Source organism: Carcharodon carcharias, chromosome 6 (genome assembly GCF_017639515.1).
Source record: "Carcharodon carcharias isolate sCarCar2 chromosome 6, sCarCar2.pri, whole genome shotgun sequence".
NCBI classification, from domain to species: Eukaryota; Metazoa; Chordata; class Chondrichthyes; order Lamniformes; family Lamnidae; genus Carcharodon; species Carcharodon carcharias.
The window spans coordinates 176,151,530-176,167,527 of record NC_054472.1 but is presented as its reverse complement, the minus strand read 5'-3'; the positions used below and the strand labels follow the sequence as shown (position 1 = coordinate 176,167,527).

Sequence of the window (15,998 nt, the reverse complement as noted above, 5' to 3'; positions counted from 1 at the left end):
ATTTTAAAATCATTAAAGACATTGCTTAAAAAATACAAAAACTATAGAGAAGTTATAATCTGGCACTTCAATTACCCTAATACAGACTGTGATTACAGTAAAAAGGACAGGGAAGAGGGAGATGTGTTCAGGAGAATTTTCTAAATCAATATGTTTCTGCCCCAACAAGGGAGGGAGGCACAGTTGGATTTGGTTCTGGGGAATGAGGTGGGTCAAGTGGATCAGCTGTCAGTAGAGGTGCATTTAACTCTTTCGAGTACAAACCCGTTTCCATCTGTTTCAGATGAAGTTACATTGTTTCATAGTTTGCCATTGTGAGATTTGAACTCTTGATCTTGGGGTTATAAACCCAGTACCATAACCACTTGGCTATTTAGGCCAAGCCTAGAGGTGCATTTAAGGGGTAGTGATCAGGTATCAAGGTTAACTACAGAAAAGGAAAACGAGCAATCCAGAGTAAACTACTTAATTGGAAGAGGTCCACCTTCAATGGAGTGAGAACAGATCTGGCCCAGGTTCATTGAAATCAAAGACTGGTCAGCAAAACAGTGACAGCAATAGGCTGCCTTCAAAGAGGCAATAGTTCAGATACAGTAGAGGTACATTCCCAGAGGAAAAGGAAGAACTGATAAATCCAGAGGTCTCTGTATGACAGCAGTGATAGAGAGTAAGATAAAGCAGCAAAAGCATGTGTATGACAGATGTCAGGTGGGTATTACAATTGAGAACCAGGCAGAATATAGGTGAAGTCACTGTGCTGCCACCTCTGCTGGATCTGTCCTGCTGGGACAGGACATACCCAGGAATGGGACATTGTTTGTTAGGTATGACTCTGAGAGTTTGAATATGTCAGGCTGTTGCTCTCCCAATTTTAGCACAAGCCGCCAGGTATTAGTAAGGAGGATTTTGCCATTGTCATCTCTGGTGCCTAGGTCGATGCTGGGTGATCCATCCGATTTTAATTCCTTTTTGTAAGTTTTGTAGTGGTTTGATACAACTGAGTGGCTTGATAGGCCATTTCAGAGGGCATTTAGGAGTCAACCACATTGCTGTGGGTCTAGAGTTTCTTGTTGGCTCACTATTACTGAGACTAGCCTTTTTAATTCCAGATTTTTATTTCCTAAATTTAAATTCCTCCAGCTGCCGTGGTGGGATTCAAACCTTTGTCCCCAGAACATTAACCTGGGCCTCTGGATTACTAGTCTGGTGACATTACCACTATGCCACTGCCTCCTCTGTAGACTTCTAAAAGATAAAAGGGTGAGGAGTAGAGCCAATTAGGGGCTAAAAATGGGATTTATGCATGGAGGGAATATGGAAAAAATACTAAATTGGCACTTTGCTACGGTCTTTACTAAGGAAGAAAATGCTCTCCAAATCACAGTGAAAGAGAAGGTAACTGAGACACTGGATGGGCTAAAAATTGATAAAGAGGAAGCATTTGGATAGGTTGGCTGTGCTTGAATTTGATAAGTCACCAGGGGTAGATGAATTGCATCCATGGACACTGAAGTTTGTGAAAGTGGAAATTGTAGAAGCTCTGGTCATAAACTTCCAATCCTCCTTAGATACGGGGTGGTGCCAAAGGACTGCAGAATTGCAAATGTTACACCTTTATTCAAAAAAGGTGTGAGAGGATAAGATTAGCAACTACAGACCAGTCAGTTTTATCTCAGTCTTGGGAAAGCTTTTAGAAACGATAATCCAAGACAAAAGTTAATAATCAGTTGGAACAGTTGAATTAATTAACGAAAGCCAATATAGATTTGTTACAGGCAAATCATGTTTAACTAACTTGCTTCAGTTTTTTTGATGAAGTAACAGAGACGATTAATGAGTGTCATGCAGTCGATGTGGTGTACATGGATTTCCAAAAAGCATTTGATAAAGTGCCATATAACGGGCTTGTCAGCAAAGTTGAAGCCCATGGAATAAATTGGAACAGCATAGATACAAAATTGACTGAGTGAAAGGAAACAGAAGGTGGTGAATGGTTTTTCCTCCTGGAGAAATTTATACAATGGGGTTCCCCAGTGGTTGCTGTTGGGACCTCTGCTTTTCTTGATTCACATTAAAGACCTCAACTTTGGTGTAAGGAGCACAATTTCTAAATTTGCAGATGACACAAAACTTGGAAGCATTGTGAACTGTGAGAAGGATAGTGATAAACTTCAAGAGGACATAGGCAGGATGGTGGAATGGGCTGACAAATAGCAGATGAAATTTAATGTAGAGAACTGTGAAGTAATTCATTTTGCAAAAAGGGTTAGGAGAAGCAATATGAAATAAAGGGTACAATTCTAAATGGGGTGCAGGAGCAGAGGGACTTTGGGTGTATTATTGAAGAAGGCAGGACAGGTTGAGAATGCAGAAAAGAAAGCACACAGGACCTGGGCTTTATAAATTGAGGCATAAGAGTACAAAAGCAAGAAGGTTATAATGAACCTTTATAAGAACCTGGTTTGGCCTCAACTGGAGTATTGTGTCCAATCCTGGAAGGAAGGATGTGAAGGCATTGGAGAGAGTGGTGCATAAAAAATTCACGAGAATGGTTCCAGGTATGAGGAACTTCAGCTATATAGATTGGAGAAGCTGGGGCTGTTCTCGTTGGACAAGAGGAGATGAAGAGGAGATTTGATGGAGGCTTTCAAAATCATGATGGGTTTGGATAGAGTAGATAAGAAGAAACTGTTCCTGTTGGCGGAAGGGTGTAGAACTAGAGGACTTGATTTAAGGTGATTGGGAAAGAAGCAATGGTTACACGAGGAAATTATTTTTCTTTTACACAATGCATAGTTAGGACCTGGAATGGTCTATCTGAGTGTGTGGTGGGCGCAGAGTCAATCAAGGCCTTTAAAAAAGAATTTGATAATTAACTGAAGAGAAAAGAATTGCAGGGTTATGGGCAAATAGTGGGGGAATGGGACCAGGTGAATTGCTCTTCCAGAGAGCTGGCATAGCCATGATAGGCCAAATGGCCTCCTTCTGTGCTATAAGCACATACAGTAATTGCTCTTTTAGCGTTGTAGTTGCGTCCCTGAACAGTGCGACTTTAAATGAGGTAACATTAAGTGAATCAGCTTTTTCCATACAACCAATGTAAAAGCTTTAGTTAGATTCTGTAGGACCTTACCCATCAGAAAAAATTATGAAAATATAATACACTTTAAATTTAATTACGGTACATTGCTAAATTAATATATTTATAAATGAAATAAATTTAAAAATCTAAAATAAATATGCTAACTCTTTTTACTTACCTCCCGTTCGTCCCTCTCCCGTTCCCCCGACCTTCCAGCTTGCCACTAATTGTGCTATCCAACCCTTCCCCTCCCCGATCCTCCTAGTAGCCGCCAACCCTCCCACCGGTCGCCACTTCCGCTGCCCAACTCTCCAGCTTGCCACCGTTTGTGCCTTAACGCCTTTTCGGTTCACCTACCCCCCTGGTCGCTTCCAACTGTCCTGGGTGGTCCTCGCACTCACCACTTCCCTTGACTGTGCCCTTGCTGTGAGCAAAGGCTTGGGAGATGACCAGAGAAGCAACCTAGAGAACGAGAGCAGTTTCAAGTTGCAGGGTCAAGGAGATAAGCTGGAGAGGCAGCAATGGGAGAGTTGGCAGCAAGTGGGAGAGTCGGCCAGCTAGAAGGTTGGTGTTTGGGAGGGTCGACCAGCGGGAGGGTTGTCAAGTGGGAGAAAGTTCAAAATGGCACCAATCGGCTCATGGAACCCTACGTCATACCTGTTGCAAAATGATGTTAATGCGAATCCACAATGCTAAGTGCAAATACCGCTTCATTAAAAAAAGTTACATTGAAATAACTTAAACCAGGGCCATGTAATGCAAGGACTTACTGTACTATTTATGTGCATGGGTTTTGGGCCTGCTAAATATGCACACATGCTTGATTGCTAATTCAAAATCCCTGTTTATATTTAATATCAGAGAGCCTCTGATATTCTTGAATGTAACAATTCTTTCAGGCTTGTTTTCTTCTGCAGTAACATTCTGCTCCTCTGAAGTGCCTTGGAACACTTTATTAAAGTGTCAAAACGCCAAACACGAATATTGGCCCCATTAAAAACACAATGTGAAATCATTGCCCAATTTAAGACTGGGTGCATAATCATTTAGTGCAGAATTAACATCTGAGAGTGTCATTTTTAAATTTGTTAAAAAGTTTTGTGACAGAAGTATAATTTTCATAATATTTTTCTGGTTTATTATGAAATAGTTTTAGGGGGCAAGTATAGATAGTTCTGTCTGTTTGACTTAATTACATTTAGAGTCAAATAGACTGCATGCTTGAAATCACCAGAAGGAGCTAGGTGGAGAAATGTGCTTGACATGCTAATGAGTAAACATGGATGCTGGCTTAGCATGTAAGGTGTGAAGGGAATTTGCATTTTTAAATAAATAGTTGTATTGTTGGATTTCAAAGGGATCTTTGTCTGTATCCGACTAGCCAGATAAGCAAGACTAAGGAAGGTGTTTATTTTTCCCAAAGGTTACTGACAATATTGGCAACATGAAGGTTTTTATATTGTGAGAAAGATACCGTTCCAAAGACATACGGAACAATAGACTTTACATATTAAAAAGGGTGAAACATAAATAAAGGAGGATGAAGGGCTATGTAAGGAAGGCCATGTAAGATCTAACAAGAGTGTGTGAAATAGCCTTCAAGAAACCTCCAGCCATTTGTGCATAAGTCTGCTATGTAAAATAACTGAAATTGGAGACACCCATTTGGAATTCCACTGTCAAGTGGGTATTGTGTTAACTTGCTGGTTCTGTTTTAAATCTAAAATATATTTTGGACTGTTGTGTAACAGGGAGTCAGGTCAATTAGGAATTTTATGATTTATTATAGTAATAAGTAATTGTAGCCTTATGTATGTGCTTGAAATCTTTTATTTTGTTAATAAATATTTTAATTTAAATTTTATAAACTGTAAAGATCTTGAAGGATTCATTACTTCTGAATTCAGTGCACATATTTTCTCGAAATAAATGCAAATTGCAAAACTTGTTGTGATAGCGCAACCAAGTTTCCATTGTGGATTTGGTCCGCCTGGCATACATCATCTGTCACAACGATTTGGCTGGTTAACTTGCTGTTCTGTATAGTATTTGAAATGCATATATAACAAGTTCCAACCATGTTCTGGTCCTTGAAAGAAAGCAAGGTGATGTTCACTGTTGATTTTTGGCCTCTTCATATCTAGTTTCAGAAATTTTAATACTTTGTTAAGAAATTTAAGGATTAGCTTCTTAAGCAAGGATGTCAATGCTTAAAAAGGCACCTAGGATGCCGTGAGCTTGATCTTTGTAGTCTTTAGTGCAAGCTGCCAGTGGGTTGGGATACAAGTTTATATTCACGAGTAAAATCTGACAGGCCTCTGTTTTACTGATTGTTTTCAATGCAAATCTACAGCTGTAGTTGAACATCTTTCTTATATGCGCTCCATAAGGTTGATTGTGTTTCTTGCTGCAGGGCAAATCTCAACTCCTCCCTTTCAGTATTTCTCTTCTGAGGGAAGCAGCGAGTGGGAGAAAAGCGGTGAGAGTCTGGCAGGGAAGCAGTGAGAGTTGGGCAGAGAAGCAGTGAGGGCGAGAGAATCAATGAGAGAGAGAGTCAGTCCGTGGGGGAGGCAGCAAGTGGGTGGTAAGCAGAAAGTTAGGAATTTTTGACCAAAAGCCAGAGGTCGACTTTTACACGAGATGGACTATTATATATGCAGTAGGTCCCAGAAACTGAATATAGATAGATAAAGCTATCCATTATATTTTGCCTACATACATACTGCATTTTTATAAATTGGGGTATAGAGTACAACAAAAAGGAAAAAAATGATAATTTTATATATAATATTGGTTTTGGCACAATTGCATTATTGTGTGCAGTTTTGGGTGCCTTATAGAAAGGACAGTGCAGTCATATTACAGCATAGATTCAACAAAATGATGCCAGGGATGAGAAATTAATGTTCAGAAAATATTTTAGATATTGGGACTATATTCACTGGAGCAAAAATAATTTATATTTCAACACAACCATGAAAACAACTTTGATGCAGGGAATTATTATTTTGTAACAAAAAAGAAAGAGAAAAGCAACAGGAAAGCCTAAAGCTTTGAAGAGAATGTAATTACTTTTGACTTCTTTAATATAAATTGACCACTATTTAAAAAAAGGAATGAGACTACTTTTTAAACTATTTTTATTCATTTCCATTACTTAGGCGTTCTTGTGTTACATAACTTTGTAGGTTCAGAAACTACAGGTTCCTCAGCCCATGCCAATGCTGATCTCAAATCATCTTCTAGGGTGTGAGCAAGACTATTTCAAGGTGACCTTTCCTTCAAATTTCCTTTCCCCATTGTGGGGAAACACCTGGTACCCAACTCAGCATTTCTTAACGGAAATACAGCTGGAAACTCATTACAGACAGGACTGCACGAATGGAATAAAAAGGGGCCTTCCACAAACTTATCACATAGATACCAGTCACTAACATATTAGATCTTCATAGCATCCAGGTAACTTACATGCCTAACCCCTGGTTGTGTGCTCAATGCTTTGGGCATGTACCTGTGCTGCATAGCTCAGTGGAACAGGACATTGGGTTGCCAATCACTGTGGAATCAGAAATTGCATAAAACACACACTTTTACCATGTTAGCGATAAATGTAATCTGTTTTCATATTTTTAGCCATTGTCAATATTTGCATTTTACATAGGAACAGGAGCAGGCTATTTAGACCCTAAGCTTGTTCCACCATTTGTTGAGATCTTAGCTGATCCACAACCTGTAACTGCCTTTGCCCCATATCCCTTAATATCTTCAGTTCACAAAAAATTGTAAGATTGACATTTATGAATTGGAGCAGGGAATAACAAAAATGCAAGATCATAAGTTCTAAGGTCCGAACAGATTCAAAGATGTAAATAATTATGGGTATAGTTTAGAGACATAAATTGGGATGGACAGACAATTCCATTAATTAGTTTAACTTTTTCTTGAAATATATGAGCAACATTTAAAAATATTCTGAAAGTGCAATTGCTAACAATGTAACATTGCCTTGAATATTTTAGAAATGAAGGGATCAAGTCAAGTGAAAACAGGATCACCCAACTAGGATTAACCCAGTAACTTTCATTTTTGTGCCAAGAAGTACATACTACCAATTTACTTGAAATGCAATGATTGCCAACGCCAATTAATCTTGAGAAGCAATTTGCATTCCACATACATGCAAACAGTCTTTATACAGCGATCAAATTCACTTATTTAAGTCTGTTTAATTAGAAAGCAGCACTTGAAGCCCAGTGAGTAGCTGAGCACCAGGAAAATCCCAGGTACATTTCTTGGTTTATGCCAAGTTACCTGATCTCTCCCAGGTCAACGGAAAGGCACATTGGTTGATGCCCAGTGTGCTAGACTAAGTACCATCCTGATCCCTTGTTCAAGCATATGCAGACTTCAGTTAAGGACAGTAATGGCTCAATGAAACAACACCCGACACTATTGTCAAAGTCCATACCCGGAAAAAAAATGGTTACTTAAGCGAGATAACAGATGTCAAGCACCTTCCTTGGAATCATTCTCCAGCAAATGGAAGATGGGTTAAAAAAAATTAGCAAATGAATGAAAAAATTCAATTAAAATGTGATAACCTTCTTGAAAAATTATAAAGAATTTAAGTAGTTGCTTTGAGAAATCCTCAGTGAAATCTATATTCTGTGTTTTTGTCTATACTATCAATGTGTACTAAAATGTTTTTATTCATTCAGGGAATGTGGCCTTCGCTGGCTAGACCAGCATTTATTGCCCATCTCTAGTTGCCCTGGAGAATGTAGTGGTGAGTTGCCTTTTTGAACCATGTGGTGTAACTATACCCACAGTGCTGTTTGGAAGGAAGTTCCAGGATTTTGACCCAGCAACAGTGAAGGAGCGGTGTTATATTTCCAAGTCAGGATGGCGAGTGACTTGGAGGGGAACTTCCAGGTGGTGTTATTCCCATCTATCTGTTGACCATGTGGTAATGGTCATGGGTTTGGAAGGTGCTGTCTAGGGAGCCTTGGTGAATTCCTGCAGTGCATCTTGTAGATGGTACACGCTGTTGCCAATGTGTGTCGGTGGTGGAGGGAATGAATGTTTGTGGATGCGGTGCCAATCAAGAGGGCTGCTTTTCCCTGGACGGTGTCAAGCTTCTTGAGTATTGTGGGAGCTGCACTCATCCAGGCAAGTGGGGCGTATTCCATCACACTCCCGACTTGTAGATGTTGGACAGACTTTGGGGAGTCAGGAGGTGAATTACTTGTCACACAATTCCTAGCCTCTCACCTGCTCTTGTAGCCACAGTATTTATATGGCTATTCCAGTTCAGTTTCTTGTCAATGGTAACCCCCAGGATGATGATAGTGGGGGATTTATTGATGGTAATGCCATTGAATGCCAAGGGGCGATGGCTGGATTCTCTCTTGTTGGAGATTATCATTGCCTGACGCTTGTATGCTGCAAATATTACTTGCCACTTGTCAGCCCAAATCTAGATATTGTCCGGGTCTTGCTGCATTTGGACATGGGCTTCTTCAGTGTCTGAAGAGTCGCGAATGGTGCTGAACATTGTGCACCCATCTATGAACATCTGCACTTCTGACCGTATGATGGAGGGAAGATCATTGATGAAGCAGCTGAAGATGTTTGGGCCTAGGACACTACCTTGAGGAACTCCTGCAGTGATGCCCTGGAGCTGAAATGACTGATCTCCAACAATCACAGCCATCTTCCTTTGTGCTAGGTATGACTCCAACCAGTGAAGAGTTTTCCCCCGGATTCCCATTGACTCCAGTTTTGCTAGGGCTCCTTGATGTCGAGGGCTGTCACTATCACCTCACCTAGGGAGTTCAGCTCTTTTGTCCATGTTTGAATCAAGGCTGTACTGAGGTCAGGAGCTCAGTGGCCCTGGCGGAACTCACACTGGGCTTCACTGAGCAGGTTATTGCTAAGCAAGTGCTCCTTGATAGCACTGTTGATGACCCTTTCCATTACTTTACTGATGATGGGGCTGTAATTGGCCGGGTTGGATTTGTCTTGCTTTTTGTGTACAGGACCTACCCGGGCAATTTTCCACATAGCCAAGTAGATGCCAATGTAGTAGCTGTACTGGAACAACTTGGCTAGGGGCATGGCAAGTTCTGGAGCACAAGCCTTCAGTACTGTTGCCAGAATATTGTCAGGGCCCATAGTCTTTGCAGTGTCAGTGCCTTCACCCATTTCTTGATATCATGTGGAATGAATCGAATTGGCTGAAGACTGGCATCTGTGATGCTGGGGACCTCGGGAGGAGGCCAAGTTGAATCATCCACTCAGCACTTCTGGCTGAAGATTGTAACAAATGCTTCGGCCTTATCTTTGCACTGATGTACTGGGCTCTCCCATCATTGAGGGTGGGGATATTTGTGAAGCCTCCTCCTCCAGTGAGTTGTTTAATTATCCACCACCATTCACAACTGGATGTTGCAGGACTGCAGAGTTTAGATCTGATCCGTTGGATGTGGGATCGTTTAGCTCTGTCAATCTCGCTGCTTATGCTGTTTGGCACCCAAGTAGTCCTGTATTGTAGCTTCACCGGATTGACACCTCAATTTTAGGTATGCCTGGTGCTGCTCCTGGCATGCCCTCCTGCACTCTTCATTGAACCAAGCTTGATCCCCTGGCTTGATGGTAACGGTAGAGTGGGGGATATGCCGGACCATGAGATTGCAGATTGTGTTTGAGTACAATTCTGCTGCTGTTGATTGCCTTCAGTGCCTCATGGATGCCCAGTCCTGAGTTGATAGATGTGTTCGAAATCTATCCCGTTTAGCACAGTGGTAGTGCCAAACAACACAATGGAGGGTATCCTCAATGTGAAGGTGGGACTTTGCCTCCACAACGACTGTGCGGTGGTCACTCTTACCAATACTGTCATGGACAGATGCATCTGTGGCAGGCAGGTTGGTGAGAATGAGTTCAGTATGTTTTTCCCTCATGTTGGTTTCCTCACCACCTGCCACAGATCCAGTCCAGCAGCTATGTCCTTTAGGACTCGGCTAACTTGGTCTTTGGTGGTGCCACTGAGCCACTCTTGCTGATGGACATTGAAGCTCCCCCGCCCAGAGTGCATTCTGCGCCCTTGCCACTCTCAGTACAACTCCAAGTGGTGTTCAACATGGAGGAGCACTGATTCATTAGCTGCGGGAGAGCCATACGTGGTAATCAGCAGGAGGTTTCCTTGTCCATGTCTGACCTGATGCCATGAGCATTCATGGAGCCTGGAGTTGATGTTGAGGACTCCCAGGGCAACTCCCTTCTGACTGCATACCACTGTGCTGCCACCTCTATTGGGTCCGTCCTGTGGGACAGAATATAGCCAGGGATGGTGATGGTGGTGTCTGGGACATTACCTGTAAGATATGATTCTGTGAGGATGACTATGTCAGACTGTTGCTTGACTAGTCTGTGAAACAGCTCTCCTAATTTTGGCACTAGCCCCCAGGTGTTAGTTAGGAGGACTTTGAAGGGTCGACAAGGCTGAGTTTGCTGTTGTCGTTTCCGGTGCCTAGGTCGATGCTGGCTGGTCCATCCGGTTTCATTCCTTTTTTGAGACTTTGTAGTGGTTTGATACAACTGAGTGGCTTGCTAGGCCATTTCAGAGGGCATGTTAGAGTCAACCACATTGCTGTGAGTCTGGAGTCACATGTAGGTCAGACCAGGCAAGACGGCAGATTTCCTTCCCTAAAGGACATTAGTGAACTAGATGGGTTTTTACAGCAATCAACAATGGTTTCCTTTTTGTCCAAGAGGAGACTTGGTGATCTCTAACAGTGTACTACATACACAAGAATTGTTAAGGTTGAAAGCACCCCAATTTCTCCTTCACATGAATTAACACATGTAGTTTTACAGGCATAAGCAGAATGGGGCCAACAAAGGCACAATGGACAGTGAAATTTGCCTGAGTTCATAGATCCAGTCATGTTGCTCCAATAGCACATATAAAACAGAGCATATTAGAGCACAGAGAAAAGGAGATAAGATTGAGTAGGTAGAATCAGGAGAAGATACGCCTGTCAATGTCTTAATCAGAATGCACAATACATTAAATTCAAAAAAAGGAATAGATTAGAGTTGTACAAATACCCAGCAGGTCAGGCATCTGTAGAGGGAGAAAAGTAGTTAACATTTCAGGTCAGTAACCTTTTAGCAGAACTGGAAAATGTTAAGATGTGCCAGTTTTTAAGGCAAGTGCAGAGCCAGGGAAATGGTGGGGTGAGTGTTGAGGACAGAACAAAGAGGGAGAGTCAGCGAGGAATGCGGCGAGTTGGAGAATCAGTGAGGGAAGCAGCGAATGTCGGTGTGAGAATGACTCTCCATACAGAGTGGAAGCCAAGCGTGACAAAGGGCAATGATGGTGCAAGGGAAGAGACAAGTTGAGAAACAAAAGATGGATCATAGAGGAGTTGTAAATGCCAAATGCAGAATCATTACCAGAACCTGTTGTCTGAAAAAAAGAGCAGTGGTTATGGTGTGAGATAGAACTCTAAGTTGAATCCAGACGATTGCAAAGTGCCTAATTGAAAGATGAGATGCAGTTCCTTCAGCTTATATTGAGCTTCATTGGAAGACTGCAGAAGGGTGACACTGGATTAGGAGCTAGCGCCTGACTGTCACTGCTTCCCTGCCTGACTCTCACCACTTCCCTCCCCAACTCTCCCACTTTCCACTTCCATTCCAGACTCACCCACTCGCCGCTTCACTCATGACTCTCTCACTCACCGCTCCCCTCCCCTACTCTCCCACTTGTTGCTTTCCCTCCTCAACTCACCCACCCATCACTTCTCTCCCTGCCTATCCCACTTGCCACTTTCCCTCCCCGACTCTCCCATTTGCCGCTTCCCTCCCTGACTCTCCAACTTGCTGCATCCCTTGCCGATTCTCCCTCTCGCCACTTCGCTCAATGACTCTCCCATTTGTCACTTCCCTCACCGATTCTCCCACTTGCTGCTTCCCTCACTGATTCTCCCACATGCTGCTTCCCTCCCCGACTCTCCCACTCACTGCTTCCCTCCCTGACTCTCCAACTTGCCGCATCCCTTGCCGACTCTCCCTCTCGCTGCTTCACTTGACGACTCTCCCATTCATCACTTCCCTCAGCGACTCTCCCACTTGCCACTTCCCTCACCAACTCTCCCACTCGCTGCTCCCCTCGTCAACTCTCCCACTCATTGCTTCCCACCTCGACTCCCTCGCTAGCCACTTTCTCTCTCAAACCCCAGCTGTGAGTGAGGGCTCAGGAGAGGGATAGCGAGAGGGAGGAAGCGCATGAGAGAATTGGGGATGGAATTGGCGAGTGAGAGAGTCATAGAGTGAAGTGGCAAGTGAGGGAGTCAGGGAGGGAAATGACGAGTGAGAGAATCAGGCAGGGAAACCACGAGAGTCGGGCAGGGAAGCGGCAAGCAAGAGTGTCGGTGAGAAAAGCAGCGAGAGAGTCAGGCAGAGAATCGGTGAGGGAAGCGGCAAGAGCCGGGCAGGGCATCAGTGAGTGAGACAGTTGGGCAGGGAAGTGACAAGTGAGAGAATCGGACAGGGAAGCGGTGAAAGTCAGGCAGGGTAGAGGGTAGCGGCATGAGCCGGAGAGTGAAGCAGGGAGAGTTGGACAGGGAAGAGTTGAGAGTTGGGCAGAGAAGCGGCTAGTGAGAGTGTCACGGAGGAAAGCAGCGAGTGAGAGAGTTGGGCAGGGAAGCGGCAAGAGTTGGGCAGGGAAGCTGCGAGTGAGAGAGTTGGGCATGGAAGTGGCGACAGCCAGGCAGGGTAGTGGCAAGTGAGAGAGGTGGGCAGGGAAGTGGTGAGTGAGAGAGTCGGGCAGCAAAGTGGCGAAAGTCGAGCAGGGAATCGGCAAGTGAGAGAAGCGGGCAGGGAAGCAGAGAGTGAAAAAGTCGGGCAGAGCAGTGGTGGGTGAGAGAGGTAGGCAGGGAAGTGGTGAGTGAGAGACGTGGGCAGTGAAGCAGCGAGTGAGATTTGGGCAGGGAAGCGGCGAGAGTCAGGGAGCAAAGTGAGAGTTGGGCAGGAAAGGGGCGAGAACTGGGCAGGCGAGCGGCAAGAGACAGGAGTGGAAGTAGCGAGAGTCAGCAGGGAAACGGTGAAAGTTGGGTAGAGAAGCAGCGAGAGTTGGGAATGGAAGCAGCGAGAGTTGGGTAGGGAATCAGGGAGCGAAGCAGCCGGAATTGGGCAGGGCAGCAGCAAGCGAGAGAGCCAGGCAGGGAATCAATGAGTGAGAGAGGCAGGGAAACGTTGCAAGTCAGGCAGGGAAGTGGTGAGTGAGAGAATCGGGCAGGAAAACGGCGAGTGGGACAGTCAAGAAGGGAAGCAATGAGTGGGAGCGTCGGGGAGGGAAGTGATGAGAGTCGGGCAGGGAAGCAGTAAGAGTCGGGTAGGCAAGCTGCGAGTGAAAGAGTCGGGCAGGGAAACGGTGAGAGCCAGGCAGGCAAGCGGCGAGTGAGTGTTAGGCAAGCAAGCAGCAAGTGAGAGAATCGGACAGGGAAGCAGCGAGAGTTGGGCAGGGCAGCACCAAGTGGGAGAGTCAGGGAGTAAAGTGGTGATGAGAGTTGGGAAGGGAAGTGTTGAGAGAGAGGCGGGCAGGGAAGTGGCGAGTGAGAGAAGCAGTCAGGGAAGCGGCAATTGACAGTTGGGCAGGAAAATGGCGAGAGTCAGGCAGCGAAGCAGCGAGTGTGGGTGTTGAGGGTGGGGGAAGCAGCGAAAGCCGAGCAAGGAAACATCGAGTGAGAGAGTCGGGAAGGGGAGCGGCGAGTGAGAGAGTCAGGTGGTGAGTGAGAGAGGTGGGCAGGGAAGCAGCGAGTGAGAGAGGTGGGCAGGGAAGCAGCGAGTGGGAGAGGCGAGCAGGGAAGCAGTGAGTGAGAGAGGTGAGCAGGGAAGCAGCGAGTGAGAGAGGCGGGCAGGGAAGCAGCGAGTGAGAGAGGCGGGCAGGAAAGCAGTGAGTGAGAGAGGTGAGCAGGGAAGCAGCGAGTGAGAGAGGTGAGCAGGGAAGCAGCGAGTGAGAGAGGCGGGCAGGGAAGCAGCAAGTGAGAGAGGCAGGCAGGGAAGCAGCGAGTGGGAGAGGCGAGCAGGGAAGCAGCGAGTGAGAAAGGCGGGCAGGGAAGCAGCGAGTGAGAGAGGCGGGCAGGGAAGCAGCGAGTGAGAGAGGCGAGCAGGGAAGCAGCGAGTGAGAGAGGCGAGCAAAGAAGCAGTGAGTGAAAGATTCGGGCAGGGAAGCAATGAAAGTCAGGAAGCAGAGCAGTGGGAGTCAGGCAGGGAAGGGGCGAGACCTGGGAAGACAAGCAGCAAGAGTCGAGAATGGAAGCAGTGAGAGTCAGGCAGGGAATCGATGAGAGCTGGGGAGTGAAGCAGCGAGAGTTGGGCAGGGCAGCAGCAAGTGAGAGCCAGGCAGGGAAGTCGTGAGAGGCGGGCAGGGAAGCGGCGAGTGAGAGTGTTGGGGAAGAAAGTGGCGAGTGCGAGAGTCGGGCAGGCAAGCATCGAGTGAGAGAGTTGGGCAGCAAGCGGTGAGTGGGAGAATCGGGCAGGACAAAAGTGAGTGGGAGAGTTGAGAAGGGAAGTGATGAGTGAGAGTGTCGAGCAGGGAAGTGGCAAGAGTCAGGCAGGGAAGAAGCGTATGAGAGAGTCGGAGTAAAGTGGCGAGCGAGAGAGCCGGGGAGGGAAGTGGTGAGATTAGAGGAGTGAAGCGGTGAGAGTCAGGCAGGGTAGTAGTAAGTGAAAGATTTGGGCAGGGAAGCGGCAAGAGCCGGGCGGGCAGCTGCAAGTGAGAGAGTCAGGCATGGAAGCAACGAGTGAAAGAGTCGTGCAGGGAAGTGGTGAGGGCTGGGCAGGCAAGCAGCGAGTGAGAGAATCCAACAGGGAAGCAGCAAGATTTGGGCAGGGAAGCGGTGAGAGTCAGCAGGGAAGAGCCTAGAGTCAGGCAGGGAAGCGGCGAGTGTTGGACAGGGCAGCATCAAAGGAGAGTGTCAGGGAGTAAAGTGGCGAGTGAGAGAACTGGGCAGGGAAGCGGCTAGAGGCAGAGAGCAAAGTGGCAAGGATCGGGTAGGGAAGTGGCGAGAGTCAGGCAGGGAAGCAGTAAGTGAGAGTGTCAAGGAGGGAAGCGGCGAAAGTCGAGCAGGGAAGCAACGAGTGAGAGAGCGGGCAGGCAAGCTGCGAGTGAGTCAGGAGTGGAAGCAACGAGTGAAAGAGTCATTCAGGGAAGCGGTGAGAGCCGGGCAGGCAAGCTAAGAGAGAAAATCAGACAGGCAAACGGTGAGCGAGAGAATTGGACAGGGAAGCAGCAAGAGTTGGACAGGGAAGTGGCGAGAGTCAGGGAGGGAAGTGGCGAGTGGAAGAGTTGGGGAGGGAAGCAGCGAGTGAGAGTGTCAGGGAGGGAAGCGGCGAAAGTCGAGTAGGGAAGCAGCGAGTGAGAGAGGCAGGCAGGCAAGCTGCGAGTGAGTCAGGAGTGGAAGCGACAAGTGAAAGAGACATGCAGGGAAGCAGTGAGAGCCGGGCAGGCAAGCGGCGAGTGAGAGAATCGGGCAGGCAAGCAGCGAATGAGAGAATCGGACAGGGAAGCAGCAACAGTTGGACAGGGAAGTGGCGATTGGGAGAGTCGGGGAGGGAAGTGGCGAGTGGGAGAGTTGGGGAGGGAGGTGGAGAGTTGGAGGGAAGTGGCGAGAGGGAGAGTCGGGGAGGGATGTGGCAAGTGGGAGAGTCAAGGAGGGAAGCGGCGAGTTAAAATGTTGGGCAGTGAAGTGGCGAGTGAGAATGTTGGGCAGTGAAGTGGCGAGTGAGAATGTTGGGCAGTGAAGTGGCGAGTGAGAGTGTTGGGCAGCGAAGTGGCGAGTGAGAGTGTTGGGCAGCGAAGTGGCGAGTGAGAGTGTTGGGCAGCGAAGTGGCGAGTGAGAGTGTT

The 15,998-nt window shown here is 46.3% G+C and overlaps 1 protein-coding gene across 3 annotated transcripts in view; it reads left to right on the top strand.

The window, feature by feature from the left end:
- ldlrad4a (low density lipoprotein receptor class A domain containing 4a) overlaps positions 1-15,998 on the top strand; it is a 442,850-nt gene that overhangs the window by 361,407 nt on the left and 65,445 nt on the right. The gene's annotated exons all lie outside the window — the stretch shown is intronic.